Source organism: Dipodomys merriami, unplaced genomic scaffold (genome assembly GCF_024711535.1).
Source record: "Dipodomys merriami isolate MVZ:Mamm:240054 unplaced genomic scaffold, mDipMer1.0.p SCAF_69, whole genome shotgun sequence".
Lineage (NCBI taxonomy): Eukaryota > Metazoa > Chordata > Mammalia > Rodentia > Heteromyidae > Dipodomys > Dipodomys merriami.
Window position 1 is genome coordinate 6,878,857 of NW_027206279.1, and position 16,118 is coordinate 6,894,974.

Consider the following 16,118-nt stretch of genomic DNA (forward strand, 5'->3'; position numbering starts at 1 on the left):
ACACACACACACACAATTTTAAACTTGATATTCACAAGCCTCTCAGATAAGAACCTTGTGGCTGGGAATGTGGCTTAGTGGTAGAGTGCTTGCCTAACATGCATGAAGCCCGGGGTTCAATTCTTCAGTACCACATAAACAGAAAAGGTGGGAAGTGGCACTGTGGCCTCAAGTGGTAGAGTGCTAGCTTTGAGCAAAGGAAGCACAGAGACAGTGCCCAGGCCCTGAGTTCAAGCCCCAAGACTGGCAAAAAAAAAAAAAAAGAACCTTCTCTTTTGCTTTAATACCCTTCCTTACTCTTAAGGCCTGGAGGTTGAAATGATTGCTACAAAGGAACATTGTGGTTCAGAGTGCTACCAAGTTTCATCTACCTATCAATACTCCTCACTATTTTCTAATGAGCCAAATGAGCAGCATATATAACGATGAAGGTTATGTACAGCTTTCTAATTAAAATACACAATAATCTGACACATATTCAATGTGTAACCCTCAATGTGATGCCTAATAATTAAATAACCAATTTGTTTTTATTTATTTATTTATTTATTGTCGGTCGTGGGGCTTGAACTCTGGGCCTGGGAGTTGTCCCTCAGCTCTTCAGCTCAAGGCGAGCGCTCTACCACTTGAGCTACAGCACCACTTCCGGTTTTCTGGTGGTTTATTGGAGATAGGAGTCTCACGGTCTCTCCTGCCCGGGCTGGCTTTGAACAGCGATCCTCAGATCTCAGCCTCCTGAGTAGCTAGGATTACAGGCGTGAGCCACCAGCGCCCGGCCAAATAACCAATTTGTATATATTACAATCAATGGTATGGCATATGGTTACCAACTTCCTCCATCAGAGATGGGACCCAGCTCATCTACCTCTGTCTGCGCCTGCTAAAAGTTCTAAAACAGCCCTTTACTCCACCATACCTTCCCTTCCTTCCACAAACTCTTCACTGAAATTATTTTCATAGGAAATGGGGTTCAGCTGAGAGACCTTTTTTCTCTACTTTTGTACTGAACTGTCTGTCACGTTTAAGAGCCTTATGTTCTGCCATTCCTTCCCCCAGATTTTTAGGTGGTGACACTTCCTTAAAGGATTATATGAAACCTAGACTTCCCTCCTTCCCATCCCTCTCCAAATGCCTACAAAAGCAAAAAATAAAAATTAAAAATTAAAACTTAACCCAACAGGTTGAGAACTAGGAAAGACAAAATAATTCATTGAAGTTAACAAACCTCCTCCTCTTGCTACCAAAAAAAGTAAATGAACGAAGCAGTATGGTAATTCTGATGATACAAACAAGCTAACACCGAATCATATGAAGGGAAGAGTTTTCAGGGAAAGTGAAGGAGAAGAGTAAAGGCAGACATGCCTGTGAGTTGTGGAACTGCTGATGGGTTAGAAAGAAAGCTGGCTACAAAACAGAGATCTCACAGAAGGGAAGCAAACTGGGCAATGCCCAAAGCCCAACTTCAATTTTCTACCTGGAGACATCCAAGCAGCTCACTTTCCTTCCCTCCCTCTGAAAGCCACACAGCAGCAGCTGTGTGAAGAGATCATCTAAACTCCTGTTGGTCTCAACTGTTGCGTGCTGATTTACTTCTCAAAGATACCTTGAATCATAATGCACATTTATTACCCTAAAAAACAGGGAAAACAGGCTGGAAGCATGGCTTAAGTTGTAGTGCCCTTACTGGCAAGCACAGGGTGCCAATTTCAAGCCTCAATATTACCAAAAAATAAATTAAATGGGAATTATACTACATGCTTATAGACAGAGAGAAGCAGACAAGTGTACAAGAACATACTAACATTTCTTGACTAGTCCAGGAGATGCACTTAAAATTACAGCCTGAAGTTCTTTTCTCTACATGGTGATAAAGGTATTTCAGATTAATATTAAATGCTGGAACAGCCACACACCAGTGTTTTCCATCTGTAATCCTAGCTACTCAGAAGGCTGAGATCTGAGGATTGCAGTTTGAAGCTAGCCTGGGCAGAAAAGTCCTCATGAGACTCATCTCCAATTAACCACTCTAAAACCAGGAGTGGAGCTGTGATTCAAAGTGATACAGTGCTAGCCTTGAGAAAAAGAGCTCAAGAGACAGTGCCTAGGCCCTGAGTTCAAGTCCCATAATCACCATCAACAACAAAAAAGCTGGAACACAAATGGTCACAGTAGAATTAAAATGATACCAATGTCCGCCAAGATATGAGTGGATTAAAAAAATGTGAGCTGGGTGCCGGTGCCTGTAATCCTAGCTACTCAGGAGGCTGAGATCTGAGGATCGAGGTTCAAAGCCAGCCTGGGCAAGAAAGTCTGCAAGACTCTTATCTCCAATTAACCACCAGAAAACTGGAAGTGTCACGTCACTGTGGCTCAAGTGGTAGCGTGCTAGCCTTGAGCTGAAGAACTAGGGACAGTGCCCAGGCCCAGAGTTTTCAAGCCCCATGACCAACAAAAACAAAAAAAAAATGTGGTATATCCATACAATAGAATATCACTTGGCAATAAAAAGAAATTGACTCAGGAGGCTGAGGCAGGAAGATCACTATTTCCAAGCCAAAACAAACCCCTATACAGAGATTGTCTCCAAAATAAATTGATTAAATTGGAAGGGAGCATAGGAATGGGAATGCAGTTAATGTCACAATTATTCAATTAAAATTGTTAAATACTAAAGTTACCAAATTTTACTGCATTAATAAAGAACTGCTGATACATGTTACAACATGAGTGAACTTTTTGAAAGTACTAAGTTCAAAGCCAGAACAAAAAGAACAAATTCTATGATTCTACTTATATGAAATGTTCTAATTCATACAAAGAGATTAGTGATTGCTAGGAGCTAGAAGAAGAAGAAAATAGGAGTCACTGCTAATTGGGTTAGACTTTTTTTTTTTTTTTTTTTTTTTTTTTTGCCAGTTCTGGGGCTTGAACTCAAGGCCTGGACACTGTCCCTGAGCTTCTTTTGCTCAAGGCTAGCATTCTACCACTTGAGCCACAGTGCCACGTCTGGCTTTTTCTGTGTATGTGGTGCTGAGGAATCAAACCCAGGGCTTTAATGCATGCTAGGCAAGCACTCTACCACTGAGTCACATTCCCAGCCTGATTGTTTTTGGTTTTTTGTGTTTTTTTTGAGGTTGGGAAAATATTTTTAAACTGGAGTGGTAATAGCTGAATAACTCTGAATGTCCCCAAAGCCAATGAACTATACATTTTATTTCCTTTTTCTTCTTAGCACTTGTAAGTGTTGACTTAAGGAACTCATACCAACACAGCTTACTTGTCCAGCTGGCACTCTACCACTTGAGCCATACCTCTAGCCTGGCATTTTGCTGGGTAACTGGAGAGGGAATCTCTTGGAGTTTTCTTCCTGGGCTGGCTTTGAACTGTAATCTTCCAGATATTAGAGCCTTCTAAAATAGCTAAGATTAAATGTATGAGCCACCAACGCCTGGCTCCTTTATTTATTTGCCTTTATAGTTATGTTACTCATCTAACACTCAAGTTCTCTCTGCTAGCTTTCTTTCATCATCTTTTGCCAATTTTGGATTTCTGTGATTTCCTCTAAACCATGTTTTTTTCCCTGCCTCAGGCTAAAAAATGTATTCTTTTCTTTGTCTTATGACTTGTATGTCCCTCTCCAACTCCCCATATTTAAAGCTTCTACTATATCTTGACTCTCTTAGGACTTTAGGAAAGGTTTAAACATGCTCATGGCACTTCTTGAAGATGGTCAATGGGCTAGTATAGTAGCCTGTCACACTTCAAGAGCAGGAACAAGATGTGTCTGCCAGTATCCCACGACTACTGTCTGGCACAGAATGGTTAGGCACTTAAGAAGTACTTTTTGAATGATTGAATTAATAATGATGCACTTCTTTTAGCCTTACTGATTCATTATTTCATTTCTTTTGATCACTTTATATCAAATTACTCTACCACTCATATCAATTTGATAACGGCTCTAGAGCTCAATTAATTGTTCATCATTTCCATAAGATTATCAACAGCTGAGCTGCTGAGAATCTGGCTTCAGTACATATAGATATTCCACCATTTGATACATTGGTAACTAAACCTATATGAAGAGAAAATGCCCAAATATTCATTCTTCATGAGCTGTGAAAGAAAAGAAAGTGATCAACCAGTAATAACTTCTGTAGGGTCTCAAGCCAGGGTAAGAAACCACTCGCTATCTGCCTCCCTCCCTTTTCTCTGCTGTGTGAAGATTTTTAACGAGGCTTTTTCTCTCACTCTCACTGCCAGTGAAGATGCACTGCTGATTACAGCCCTGAGTGTAGCCTAGACAAGTGCCTCCACTTCATTCTACATGAGCCAGATTAAATGTTGGTAGACATCATCATCTGTCCTTAACCCCACCTTTTCTGTCTCTGCCTTTCTTTTGGCAAGATGGTGTCCTTCAAACCTAAGCTCCATTTCAGGTTGCTTCTCAAAAGCCCTCCCACCCCCCACCCCAATTAGTCCTTGGGAGCAAAATAAATGGAAGAGACAGATTATCAAGAAGCTTCCTTACATTCTGTTCCCACTAGAACTTTCCAGATCTGTCTACACACACACACACACACACACACACACACACACACACACACACACACACACACACAACAATAAATGGAAGAGACAGATTATCAAGAGGCTTCCTTACATTCTGTTCCCACTAGAACTTTCCAGATCTGTACACACACACACACACACACACACACACACACACACACACAGAAGCAAGCCTTATTTTAATGTTTTTAAATCCCTTCTGAACATCTAAGAATAATTATGCTCTAGATTTTATATTTATTCCATCTGTCCTGGCTTTTTCACCACCAATTCCCTCCCAGGTGCAAAGGTCAATGCACTGGGTCTCTCTTCTGCCAGGATAATATAATTAAGTAAGCACTATTGCACCCTAACACTTACCCGCAGCTACAGGCCTCCTCCACTTCCTATGCTGCCTTTCTCCCTGTTGTTCTCTTTGAATGCTGCTCCTCCTCCTTGCTCTCTACTTCACACAGTGAAATTTTGGTCTCTCTTGTGCTCGCAAGCAAGCACTGGCCACGGAGAATTCACATGAAAGACGCATATGCTCTAGATGAGCCACCTGCAATTTTATTCTGTAGAAGCTGGTAAATATAAAATTTCTGCACTTAATAAAACACTTGCTTCTGGCTTTTGTACTGCACTGGATTTGCTCTCTTCACCTCCCCCCCCCCCCCCATGGCTTCGGCTTCTTCAAAGACTTTGATCACCTTCTGTCCTCACCTTGCACGTAACCCTTCAGGGCAGGATATGCTCTCTGCCATCTATCAGGAAAATATAAAATGGCCCTCTAGATTCCTCCAAAACTCCTATAAGGTTTCCTTTAACCAAATAATTCTTTTGGAATTGGAATCCCCAAAACAGTCTGAGAATAAAAGTTTTGTGTGTGCGCGTGTCTGTCTGTCTGCCTACTATCTGTGTCTGTCTCTTGGAGACAATAAGATCACCAGGTAGAAAAAAAAAGGCAAGTGGAGAAAAGTAAAATTCCTTAAAAAAAAAAAAAAAAAAGAGTTGAAAGAAGAGAAAGGGCTAGGTGTGCACACCTGTAATATTAGTTACTTGGAAGGCAGAGGTGGGGAGAACCATAGTTTAAGGCCACTCCAGGCAAAAAAGTTAGCAAGACCTCATCTCAATCAATAACTATGTATGGTGGTATATGCATGTGATCCCACCTACACAGGAGACTATTATAAGCATGAAGATTACAGTCTGAAGTCTGTCCTAGACTAAAATTAGAACCCCTATCCAAAAAATATCTAACGTAGTAAGAGTTGGGGTGGGGCATGGCTCAACTAGAAGAATGCCTGTCTCACAAGCTTGAGACCTGGAGTTCAAATCCTAATACTGTCAAAATCTATCCCCCAGAAATGGATGGAACTAGAACAAATCATGTTGAGCGAGATAAGCCAAGATCAGAGAGACAAATGGCACATGGTCTCCCTGATACACAGATGTTAAATTCAAAATGCAAGGAGATATGACAAAGTAAACAGGCCTCAAGAAACAAAGGACCGGGCTGGGAAGGTGGCTCAGTGGTAGAGTGCTTGCCTTGCATGCATGAGGCCCTGGGTTCGATTCCTTAGCATCACATAAGCAGAAAAAGCTGGAAGTGGTGCTGTGGCTCAAGTGGTAGAGCGCTCGCCTTGAGCTGAAGAGCTGAGGGACAGTGCCCAGGCCCAGAGTTCAGGCCCCACGACCGACAAAAAAAAAAAAAAGAAAGAAAAAGAAACAAAGGACCTCTTCTTAATTTGTCATATCATTTTTAGATGACTCCATGTTCTTGACCTCACTTATGGTATATATATGTACATCTGAGGGAAGCTAGGAGGAAGGTACAGAATCAGAGGGAAACAGGTGGAAAAAATACAACAGAGGGGCCCATCAGCTGCACTGGACACTGATGAAAGGGAACTAAGCAACTCAAGGGCAGCGATGGGAGGGAGGGAATGAGAGAGAAAGCAGGAATAGCTGACACTAAGCAAAAGGAAAGAAATGTACATATCACCCAATTTGGAAAAAATAGCTGTAGTGGCAAGTTTGGAGAGTCCATAAGCTTTATAGACCATGATAATGACAATGCTCCTCATGAAGGTTAAAATGTGTTTGTGACTTGAACTAAGTATCACTACCCTATAATACTGTGAAATTTGTGAGATTTATGTAATCACTTAATCTCAATAAAGAAAGAAAAAAATCTATCCCCCAGGAAAAGGAGAGAAAAGGATCTCAGAAAGCTGCACAGTGAGCACATCTCTTCCCAAGGGGAGCACAAGGTCATCCCAGAATGCAGGTTTAGAGTCCACAGAGGTCTTCTTAACAGCATGTTTCTGGGGATCCTTCATTCACCACCACTCATCAGGATGTGCATGCTTCCACATGACAGTAACAAATGCAAATGTAGTGGCTATTTATACATAATTTCTGAGAATCTCAAACTCACTGAATATAATTTTTTAAATATGGTAGCAATAGCTATTTCCATATTTAGATATAGTACCACCAAAATTCTTTCTCATGTTAAAAAAAATGCTGTCATTATGACAACATTCAGGTACAGAAAATTACGGTCAATGTAATGTTTTTTAAACATTCAGGGATAGAACATATTATTCAGCCTTTGTGTATTGCTTTCAGGAATATATGGTGTGTCTTCTTTTTTTTGTTGTTGCTGTTGTTTTAGGGTTTTTGTTGTTGTTGTTATTGTTGCTGTGTGTTAGGGATTGAACCCAGGGCCTTTTGCATGCTAGACAAGCAGTCTATAACGAAATACATTCTAGCCCTTTTTTGGTTTTTTGGTTGTTTTTTTTTTTTTTAAGTTACTTTGAGACCAGGTCTTTCTAAGTTCCAGATTGGCCTCAAACCTTCTGCCTTTCCTTCCAAGTAGCTGAGATTATAGGTGTATGTCACCATGCTGGACCCTTCTGGTTTTTATTTATTTTTTATTTTCTGCTGGTCCTGGGGCTCAAACTCAGGGTCTGGGCTCTATCCCAAGGCCTCTGTGCTCAAGGCTAGTGCTCTACCACGAGCCACAGTGCCCCACCACTTGAGCCACAGTGCCCCTTCTGGCTTTTTCTGCTTATGTGGTACTCAGGAATTGAACCTAGGGCTTCATGCATGCTAGGCAAGCATTCTACCACTAAGCCAAATCCCCAGCTCTGTGTATTACTTTTTTTTTTTAATATTATTTTATTTTATTTGAGAACATACTGTACAGAGGGGCTACAATTACATGGGCAGGATAATGCATACATTTCTTACCAAGCATTGCAGCCTCCTCCTTTGTTTACCCTTCACCTCCCTTCCCAGCCTCCCCCCTCCCCCCACCCAATTATACCCCCCTCCCCCCCCCCCACACCGACATTGTAAAGCTGGTTTTGACATGACATTTTGTACTTCTCAACTATAGACTTCTCTCTGGCTACTTTTTCTTCTTTCTTCAACAAACTGGATGCTCATTTCAAATAATTTATGTTCTCAGGTACCTGTTTTTCAAGAAATGCAAACTTTCTTGAGAGAGAGAGAGAGAGAGAGAGAGAGAGAGAGGAGCGTGTGTGTGTGCGCGCGCGCGTGCGTGCGTGCGTGCGTGCGTGTGTGTGTGTGTGTGTGTGTGTGTGTGTGTGTGTGTGTGTGTGTGTGTCACGGGGCTTGAACTCTGGGCCTGGGCGCTGTCCTGATCTCTTCAGGTCAAGGCTAGTACTCTACCACTTGAGCCACTTCTGGTTTTCTAGTTGTTTAATGGAGATAAGAGTCTCATGGCATTTCCTACCCAGGCTGGCTTTGAACTGTGATCCTCAGATCTCAGCCTCCTGAGTAGCTAGGATTACAGGTGTGCAACAGGAGTGCCCGGCTTCCCTAAGACTTTTTCTACTGTGTAGAGTTGTGACTCCTACCTGTACTTATGATTACTCTTCTAAGCCCCCAGAGCATCCCCAGGCCTCTTGCAGACAAGTCAATGAGTTTATGATAACCTTGCTAGGCACTTTTCTTTTTGACTCTCAATAGTTGTTCATTTACATTATAATTTACGTGGTACAGGGTGATATTCTGATGTATATATTCTTTACACAATGACCCAATCAGGGCAACTGGCAGGTTCATCACCTTAAACATTTAGCATTTCTTTGTGGTGAGAACATTCAGTATTTCATATAATGTATGCATTCCACAAATGAAACTTGTTTTCTCTGCTCTTCCAAAAGCATCTGATAACATGAAAACTCTAAGGTAAGAATCTCAGACTTTCAGCTCTCAGCCTCCTGAGTAGCTAGGGTTACAGGGATGAGCCACTTTCCATGTATGCATGGAAAGCATACATTTATAAGTCAAGGTATTATTTCCCCCTAGAAATGAGTGATTGAAGTTATACATCAAATTTTGAATTCCAGTAAGTAAAAATCCCAACAAGCACAGACACCCCATCCTTGGCTTTGTTGTCCCTCCCCTCCATAAGGACAAGAAACCTTGATACTAGAATCATTATTGGAGAGAGAACTCCTTACCTGAATGTATGTGGCTTTTAACAGCATTGATCATGGTTTATCTGTGTGTGTGTGTGTGTGTGTGTGTGTGTGTGTGTGTGCGCGCGCGCGTGTGTGTGTACACATGTGCGCACAGGCCAGTACTGCAACTTGAACTCCTACCCTCACGCTCTCACTTTTTTTTTCCTTTAACTTTTTGCTTGTTAGCAAATGGAGATACATCTCTCAGATTTGTCTGCCAGGCTGGCTTCAAACTTCGATCCTCTGACCTCAGCCTCCTAAGTATCTTATATAATAGGTGTGATGGGGCTGTGAAGGTGGCTCAGTGGTAGAGTGCATGCATGAGGCCCTGGGCTCGATTCCTCAGCACCACATAAGCAGAAAAAGCCAGAAGTGGCACTATGGCTCAAGTGGTAGAGCGCTAGCCTTGAGCTGAAGAGCTGAGGGACAGTGCCCAGGCCCAGAATTCAGGCCCCAAGACTGACAAATAAATAAATAAATAAATGAATAAAGAAATAAATAGGTATGAGCCACTGGTGACAAACTATATCATTTTATTTAACTATGTAGAGTCTGTTTTCCAAAATAAAAAGTGCAAGCCAGGGGCCAGTGGCTTGTGCCTGTAATCCTAGCTGGGGTTAGGAAGCTGAGATCCTGAGATCTCAGCTCAAAGCTAGTTCAGACAGAAAAATCTAGATTGGCTCAAAGTAGTAAAGCGCTAGCTTTAAATGAAAAACCTTAGGGGCAATGCCCAGGCTCTGAGTTCAAGATCCACAACTGACAAAACACACACACACACACACACACACACACACACACACACACACACACACAAAGACATAAACCAAGAATAACTCTAAATAAATTACCAGTACATCATTAAAAAAAAAAGTCCCTAACTTCAAAAAATGAGACAGACTGTAATTATTTTTTACGATGTTGTGCCAAATGATGAAGGCAGATTAAAAGAAAAACAATTAAGGGCTAGGATGTAGTTCAGTGACAAAGTGCTTGCCCAGCAAGTGCAACGTCCTGAGTTTGATCCCCAAAAAAAATAATACAGTTAAAAAAAATACAGTTAAAAAAATAAACAAGTCTCCAAAGAATGAAACAATATGCTAGGTATGATTTTTCTCATAAAATACTCATTCATTTTAGTACACCTTAAAAAATAAAACTTTTTTTTACATTAACTTAAATAAAAGGAAGCTAACGAGACAGCAGCCACTCAAAGTGACTTTGAAAACCTTAGTTCCCAATTTTCCTTAACTTAACCAGGAGAAGGAAATAATTCTACCTGTGACAACCTTATCAGTTGCAGGGATCAGAAAATGGAGCTGCTCCTCTTTCACCAATAGAGGAGAGAGCGGCTTCCAGAGTCTACAGTTACCAGGGATTCCCAGAGCTTCAACTCCATCTAAGACACAAGAGTCAGATCAACAAATGCAATCTCTTCTTGTCAGTACTAGTGGAGTTGAAACATATGACCTGGCCATTGGACCCACAAAGTGTGTTGTGATAAGGTGTCGTGAACTCTATTACACACCAACAAATAGATTTGGCCAAGGCAAAGTATATTAGGTTTCAAACATGTCTGAAGGAGCCAGAAAGGCCAGAGAGGAGGCAGTAGTAAAACCTAGCAACCACAAAAAAGAGAAATCTGATGCCAAGGAAGGAAACTTACACACCACTTATAGGTTTAATACCCAAGGCAGGCTTGTTAAAAGGCTAAATGTCTACACAAAACAAAATACAACTCATCTTTTCCAGAGGGAGAAACTAATATAGATGCCTCTTCTTTTGGATGGAAATAAGAATGGGTCATTTATTAAGGACAAAGCAAAGTTTTCTCAAATAACTACTGATATGAGACAGAAGCCAAAAGAATACAGTCAAATACGAAGACGGAAAATCTATTTAAACACACACACACACACACACACACACACACACATACACACTCAGATGTTGGGCATGGTAGCTCATGCCAGTAATCCTACCTACTTAGAAGGCTGAGATCAGGAGGATCAAATTTTGAGGCCATCCTGGGCAAAATGTGTTTGGGAGATCCCTGTCTTAACTAAAAAAGCAGGGGGCAGTTAATGGTCCAGGCCACTCCAGGCCAAACATAAGGCCCTATCTGAAAAAAAGCTAAAGCAAAAAGGGTTGAAAGTGTGAAAGTGTGGCGTGCCTAGCAAGCACAAGGCATTGAGTTCAAACCCCAGTACTGGAAAGAAAATCAAAACTGGGGAGGGAAGGGATAGTTACTCATGTAACTATAACTATACAGTACCTTTACAATAAAAGAAAAGAAAGCGAAAATCAAAATTGTTACAATTCCAAAGTTTTTGTTGTTGTTGTTGTTGTTGTTGTTGATCATGGAGCCTGAACTCTGGGCCTGGGCTCTGTCCCTCAGCTCTTCAGCTCAAGGCTAGTGCTTTACTACTTGAGCCAAGCACCACTTCTGGCTTTTTCTGCTTATGTGGTGTTGAGGAATCGAACCCAGGGCCTCATGCATACAAGGCAAGCACTCTACCACTGAGCCACTTTCCCAGCTTTTAAAGATTTTTATTAAGAATAAAATTATAGGCCAAACACAATGGCTCAAGATTGTAATCTAAGCTATGCAGGAGGTGGAGATCAGGAGGACTATGGTTCAAGGCCAGTTCAGGTAAAAAGTTAGCAAAATCTCATCTCCACCAATAAACCAGGTATAGTAGCATCTCAGCTAGGTAGGAGTAGATGTGTAGGGACAGGTCTGAAGATAGTTCAGAGCAAAAATGCAAGGTCCTATCTGAAAAATAACAAAACAAACAAAAAAAACCTGCAAGTGTGGCACAAAGTGGTAGATCACCTATGGTTAGAAAGTGCAAGGCCCTGAATTCAAACCCTAATACCATCAGCACACACACATACCCAAAAGGAATAAGACTGTAAAACTATAGCTCAACAATGCATTGGCAAAATGTTTTCATAGATATTTTCTTTTTTTTTTTCCTGTCTTATTTTCTTATAACTCTGGGAAGCAGACATCATCTCTTTCAGCTATTTGGAAAACATACACCAAAAAGAAGTTGACAAAGTGACTCATTCAAGGCCAAATAGGTACCACAAAGCAAAGCCAAGACCTGACTGCAAGTTTTCTCAGTACAAGTATAATGTTCCTTTCGTGGGACCATTATTAAATGGTATTCGAAGACAATTCTGATCCATCTAGCCACATTGTACTTACTCATCAATCCCAAAATTGTTGACACAGAACTGCTTTCACACTCTGGAAATTTTTAAGAGAAATCTCAATAAAGGAAGACTTTCAGAACTGAAGCTTGTTTATAGAAAACAAAAACAAAAATGTAACCATTCTAATTGCATCTCATGATTTTTTCAATTTTTTTTATTTTTATTTTTTGCCCGTCCTGGACTTGAACTCAGGGTCTGGGCACTGTCCCTGAGCTTCTTTTGCTCAAGGCTCTAGCACTTTATCACTTGAGCCACAATGCCACTTCTGGCTTTTTCTCTTTATGTGGTATTGAGGAATCGAGCCCAGGGCTTCATGCATGCTAGGCAAGCACTCTACCACTAAGCCACATTCCCAGCTCTAATGAATTCAATTTTATCCTTTTCACATTGATGAGCTTATGTGACTGTTTGTCAAAACTGATAACAAAACATAATGTCTGCTTCCCCATGACAAATCCCTGCTTGTTCCCTCACCTTCTTCCATAATGTGTTGTCATTTATAATCTCTGACGGTTGAACTACATTTCCTACCTGACATAGAAACCAGGCACAAGAGTTTAGAAGGCTCTGAACTAGAAACTGGTTTTCTAAAGAAAAGATAATCCTAACTCTCACTTCTATGAGCTAGCCCATGGAAAATTTCTCATTATTGAAGACTTATTTTTAAATAAGTTTAAAATGGGTTAAAAAAAAAAAAACTTTCAACCAGTAGACTTTTCATCCTACTTCTCCCTTAATCTAACAACAGTAGAATTGGAAACTTGTTACTGTTGATTAAAGGGTACTGAATATATGAGCCGAGTCTATTGCAGATGAAATATAGGCTGCTAGGTAAGGCAATTTACTTCTCCACATCTCCATCTCTCTTTCTCTTGTGTGATGCTCTAGGGATCAAAGCCAGGGCCTCGCACATGCCAGGCAAGCACCCTCACACTGAGCCATATCCTTATCCTCTAAAATCATATGAAAATGCAACAGACCAAGAAAATAGCTAAAATAATCTTGAAAAAGGTCCAAGTTGATAGACTCATACTTTCTGATTTCAAAACTTCTTGTAAAGCTAAATTAACTAAAAACTATTACTACAATAAGGGTAGATAGATAGATCAATGGGACAAAATTAAGAGTCCACAAATAAAACCTATACATGTATGATCAATAATCTTCAACAAAATGCATCAACACAATTCAACAGGGGAAAGAATCACTTTGTTAGCTAATAATGCCAGATGACTGAATATCTATATGTTCAAGTATAGCTTTGGACCAGTATTTCGCACATAAAAATTGACTAAAAGTGAATCATACACCTTAATGCAAGATTTAATACTCTAAAACTCTTAGAAAAAAAGTACATGTATAAATCTTGGCATGGAATTAGACAAGGATTTCTTAGCTATGACACCAAAAGCAAAAGCAATTTAAAAAAAAAAAAAAGACTAAGAGCCAGGCACAATGTTGCACACCTGACATCACAGCACTCAGGAAGTTGAAGCAAGAAGATCAGAAGGGGGTAACAATGCTCAATAGAAAATGTACTTATTAAAAAAAAAAAAGAAAATGTACTTATTGCTTTACTCATGTAACTATAACCCCTCTGTACAGTACCTTTACAATAAAAAAATTAAAATTAAAGAAAGAAGATCAGGAGTTCAGGATCAACCCAGGCTACACTGCCAGATTCCATCTCAATAATAATGATAGTAATAATAATAGTAATAGTAATAATATCAACAATAATAAAACAGGTTGACTAATAAGCTTAAATTCAACAAAATTAAATAAAACTTTTTTCAAGTGAAAGGTTGTTGGGATAGGGTCTCACTATTTTGCCAGGCTGGCTTGAAATCACAATCCTCCGGTCTAAACTTCTCTAGTGCTGGGACGACAAATGTATGCTATTACATCCAGCAAATGAAACCTGTTTTGCTTCAAAAAGATAAAATTAAGAAAATAAAAAAGTAATCTGGAGAAAATATATTCACTTCTCTTTCTGATAAATGTATTATATCTAGAATATATAAAGAACTCTTACAACTCAATTAAAGGACAAATAATCCAATACTGGGGCTTGAACTCAGGGACTGAGTGCTGTCCCTGAGCTTTTGTGATCAAGGTTAGCTCTCTACCACTTGAGTCACAGCTCCATTTCTTGCTTTTAGGTGTTTAAAGAGTCACATGGACTTTTGCGGCTAGGGTGGCTTTGAACCACCATCCTCAGATCTCAGCCTCCCAAACAGCTAGGATTATATGTGTGAGCCGCCAATGCCTAGCTGGGCAAAAGGTTTTTTTTTGTTTTTGTTTTTGTTTTTGGGGTCCAGTTGTGGGGCCTGAACTCTGGGCCTGGGCACTGTCCCTCAGCTCTTCAGCTCAAGGCTAGCGCTCTACCACTTGAGCCACAGCGCCACTTCCGGCTTTTTTTCTTTTTGCTTATATGGTGCTGAGGAATCGAACCCAGGGCCTCAGGCTTGCAAGGCAAGCACTCTACCACTGAGCCACCTTCCCAGCCCCTGGGCAAAAGGTTTTAATAGACATATCTCCTCAAAATTTTAGAAGAATGCCTAATAAGTACATGAAAAGAAGCTGAATATCTTCAGTCAAGCCTCAAGGAGAGCCCAATACCAGTGCCTCAGGACTGTAATCCTAAGCTACTCAGAAGGTCCAGATCTGAGGATCATGCTTTGAAGTCAGACCTGACAGAAAAGTCCCCAGGAGACTTTAATCTCCAATTAACCATTCAAAAACCAGAAGTGGAGCTGTGGCTCAAAATGGTAGAGCACTAGCTTCGAGCAAAAGAGCTCAGGTACAGCACCACAGGCTCTAAACTCAAGTCCCACAACCACCAAAAACAAAAACCCACCATGAGATACTCCATCACACATTGGAATGGCTCCAATCAAAAAGACAACAGTGAGGACTGCTCTTTATGCAGGTGCTGTGAAAAACTGACAGTTCCTCAAAACATAAAACACAAGCAAAAAGCCGGGCACTGGTGGCTCACGCCTGTAATCCTAGCTACTCAGGAGGCTGAGATCTGAGGATCGAGGTTCAAAGCCAGCCAGGGCAGGAGAGACCAAGAGACTCCTATCTCCAATAAACCACCAGAAAACCGGAAGTGGCGCTGTAGCTCAAGTGGTAGAGCACTCCCCTTGAGCTGAAGAGCTGAGGGACAGTGCCCAAGCCCAGAGTTCAAGCCCCACGACTGACAAAATAAAAAATAAAAAACACAAGCAAAGCATTGTGGTATATGCCTGTAATTCCAACAACTCAAGAAACTGAGGCAGGAAGATGACAAGTTTGAGGCTGGCCTGAGCTACATAGCAATATTCTGTCTCCACTCTTAGCAATGTAGCCCAAGGAAAATAAAAACATTTCCACAGCTGGGCACTGGTTCATGACTGTAATTCCTAGCTACTCAAGACGCTAAGATCTGAGGATCACAGTTCAAACCCAGCCCCACCAGGAAAGTCTGTGAGACTCTATTTCCAATTAACCACCAGAAAACCGGAAGTGGTGCTATGGCTCAAAGTGATAGAGTGCTAGCTAGCTTTGAGCAAAAGAGCTCATGGACAGCATCCAGGTCCTGAGTCCAAGCCTCACAACTGACAAAAACAAAAAACTTCCACACAAAAACTTCATAACTTCATAACGGTTATGCACTATTATCTATAACAGTACATTAAGGGAGCCATAACCTGCCCACACAGAGGGACAGGAACATGTAGGCAGCAGAACGTTGGTATGGTTTGGGGTCTGCAGGCCTCCTCACCCAATGCAGTAAGGCTCACACAACAGTGGCTATTCTTGTTCATAGCACTGTAAACTCTTGTGATAACTAGCCAACACGAG

At 40.9% G+C, this 16,118-nt stretch overlaps 1 protein-coding gene across 4 annotated transcripts in view; it reads right to left on the reverse strand.

Annotated features, from left to right (window-relative positions):
• Nucleotides 1-16,118, reverse strand: part of Frmd5 (FERM domain containing 5) — a 234,309-nt gene that overhangs the window by 202,419 nt on the left and 15,772 nt on the right. The window lies entirely within an intron of this gene.